This window comes from Engraulis encrasicolus, chromosome 17 (assembly GCF_034702125.1).
Source record: "Engraulis encrasicolus isolate BLACKSEA-1 chromosome 17, IST_EnEncr_1.0, whole genome shotgun sequence".
Lineage (NCBI taxonomy): Eukaryota > Metazoa > Chordata > Actinopteri > Clupeiformes > Engraulidae > Engraulis > Engraulis encrasicolus.
Window position 1 is genome coordinate 43867890 of NC_085873.1, and position 3738 is coordinate 43871627.

A 3738-nucleotide genomic window follows, 5' to 3' on the forward strand; every position below is an offset into this window, starting at 1 on the left:
CATTCAGCACCCTTTTTTGCAGGTGACTTAGGCGTCAATGGGTCAAAACCTAAATATCTCAGCCCCCATAGCACATAAAACATGAAACAAGTTGCATTTAAAAGCTAGGACCCTCATTTTGCATTAGAATGTGTTTATTCAGCTCTAACATACCCACATTTTAAATACAAAAACCTCAAATCTCAAGAGCCTGAATGCAGTGTATATGTTGCTACAGGTGCCAAAGGTCAAACAACATACGTATACACGCAGCATCAGTCTAAAATGGGTTAACCCATTGTGTCCCGGAGACACACATATACGCAACATTTAGGTTCTTGAGATTTGAGGTGTGGGTAAGTTAGAGCTGAATGAACATATAACGTGATAACACGATGAAGTGGTATGGCAACCTCAACATGCAGCGGAAAAATAAATTACAGAGAATAGTGAATATGGCCTCAAAGATCATAGGAAAGCAGCAAAAGCATTTAAGTGTGATGTATGATGAACAGATTTTAAACAAAACAAGGAAAATCATAAATGACCCCTCCCATCCTCTCCACTGTGAATTTGAGCTCCTACCCTCTGCGAGGCATTTTAGGGTTCCCAACGCCATTAAAAACATTTTTAAGAATTATTTTGTCCCAACAGGAATAAGGGTGATTAATAATACAGGTTTTTACACTTAATCAACCTCTCCCCTGCTCTTTAATTGATCTTGTTATGTATTGTATTTATTGTTGTAGGCCTACTCATTATATGTATTACACAGCTCACCTATTTTATTCTTTTAAACAATCTGCTGAGTGCTAATGTACATTTTTATATTCACTTAATATTTAAATGTAGTTTTTAAATAACCTGTCCTCCTCTTCTGCTTTGTACAGGTACAGTGTTTGAATGCTTGATTGTGTTTTGTGGGATTATTGTCTTTAAATGTTTGTATGTCTGTGGTGAAACTGAAGACAAATTTCCACTCTGTGGATAATAAAGTATTCGTATTTGTATTCGTATGTCCTTGGACCTAGATCTCCGACCAACATGAAGAACCTCCTTGTCTCCTTGTCTCCTACACTCTTCACTTTGTAATGGCTTTGTCTTAATGTGTTACTTAAGGCTCTTGGTACTGTCATAGCAATGTTGTTATGATGTACTTGAGTATTTTCAGCAAATAGTGAATAGGCCCGCTGGCGACCATCTGCTGTAAGAGGCTACAAGAGGAGCTAACATGAGCTGGGCAGAATAGATAACATGTCCTTGGACCTACGCTAGTTCTCCAACCAACATGAAGTACCTGCTCTCCTTGTCTTCTAAGCTCTTCACTTGTACAAGACAATAATGTACCATTGGCCCATTTGCAAAAGATGTATACATGTGGTAAGGCTCAGCACTGGCGTAGAAAACACTTCAGCTCATGCAGAGAATGAACTCAAGGACTCTTACACCCAATGCATGAAATGCACCTTACATTGGAAGCAACCTGGTGACTCTTTCAATGTTAATGACTGTTTGTGCAGTGCAGATATAGCTCTAAGCCAATGGCAGAGAAGATAGGCTACTTTAGTGCTTACTAAAAGCAGGCAGGGAAGGAATGCAAGAGGCTTCAAGCCAATCTATTGAATGAAATGCCATTTGTAGTAAATGCACTTGGCACTTGTGAATTTCTCCAAGTACATTTGTCATCTGGTGTAGTAAGTGTTATGTATTGGCCATCCATGCGGGTGCCAGGTTTGATGTAAAATCCCCTGCCAAATGTTGAAACGAGATTGTAAATGTGTCAAATGTATTTCTGCTGTGTTTAATGATATGATGGGTGACGTGTATTTATGCTATTTGCAGCAACACTTTAATGGCAGCAATGTCCATTGGTAGTTAATTCATGTAATTAATGTAGCATTGACATGTACCAACATATTTAAGTAACAAATTGCAATTACAACAGTAAAATAAATAAATAAAATAACTAAATAACTAAATGTGGCAAAGCAGCAGCCATACGTATAACATATCCTGTGGACACACACGCCATGGCAAGCAGAAAACCCGACTTTATATACGGCACCAATTCTGTTTATGAAAGCAGCAATATGTTCTCACCTCCACAGAGATTTTCAAGGACAGTTGGCGGCAGATACTGTACTGCTTCGGCAGCCAAGTTTAGATAGATGGTAAAAGGTACTGGGCGCCCGGCCAGCTCTGCTGTAATGGCACACAGTGCAAAAGCCACCCAGGAACACAGGAGTGGGAGTGCAAGAGGAAGAGCAAGAGTGAGTATCCAATAGAGTACCGGCCCAAGATGACATACCCATTCAAGGAGGAAGAGTGGAAGAGGAAGAGGAAGAGGAAGAGTGAGTATCCAACTATCTCCCCAAGATGAGATACTGTATCCACCCAAGGAAGACTATCAGAGTCTCTGGGACACGAGTGGGAGAGCAGGAATTAGAATCCATCAACCCAATATGAGATATCCACCCAAGGAGGAAGAGTGGAAGAGGAAGAGTGAGTATCCAACTATCTGCCCAAGATGACATACTGTATCCACCCTAGTAAGACTATCAGAGTCCCAGGAACGGAGTCGCAGAGTAGGAGTAATGGGTCTTTTCCGATGCCTGTTTCCTGGTAGGCCTACAGCTTGACACAGTGCGACTTCTATTGACCTCTTTCCGAGAGAGGCTGTTTTCATGAAACCCTTTGCTTTGATATGTAAACTTCACACACGCACACACATGCACTCTCACAAATGCACACACACACATGCACACACATACACACACACACACACACACTCGCAAGCACTCACACTCACACTCACACTAACACACACACACACAAATGCACTCACACACACAGATGCACACACACACACACACACACACACACACACACTCGCACGCACGCACGCACTCGCACTCATACTCCGAATGCCTGGCTGTTTCCTGGTAGGCCTACAGCTTGACACAGCGCGACTCGGCCGCCACTTTTTGCTTTTCCGTTGAGCTGTGTCGTGCCCAATGGAAAAGCAAAAAGTGGCGGCCGAGTCGCGCTGTGTCGAGCTGTAGGCCTACCAGAAAACCGGCAATGGAAAAGACTATCAGAGTCCCAGGAACTGGAGTCGGACAGCAGGAATTAGTATCCATCAACTCGAGATGAGATATTCACCCAAGAAACTGACTGTATGGAACTGAGGTGGAAAGACACAGACAGACAGACAGACAGACAGACAGACAGACAGACAGACAGACAGACAGACAGACAGACAGACAGACAGACAGACAGGCAGGCAGACAGACAGACAGGCAGGCAGGCAGACAGACAGACAGACAGACAGACAGACAGACAGACGAACCGACAGATTGAAGACAGAAAAGACGACAGGTTGCTGTTGTAGTTCAATGTTAATTTTGTTTTATAATGAGACAGACACAATCCCCCTTGTGTTCATCACTTATAAAAAAAGTGTGAGGAGAGATGACTTGCGTTTCTCTTTTTATGTCACAGGTGCACAATATGAACACACGCACGCACACACACACACACACACACACACACACACACACACACACACACACACACACACACACACACACACACACACACACACACACACACACACACACACACACACACACACACACACACACACACATTTTGTCACATTGATCCTGGATTTTTGGCTCATCCTCTGTCTTTTGAGTCAGTGAGACTAACAAGGCAAAACTATATCTAGTTTCATCACAAACACGCACAAACACACAC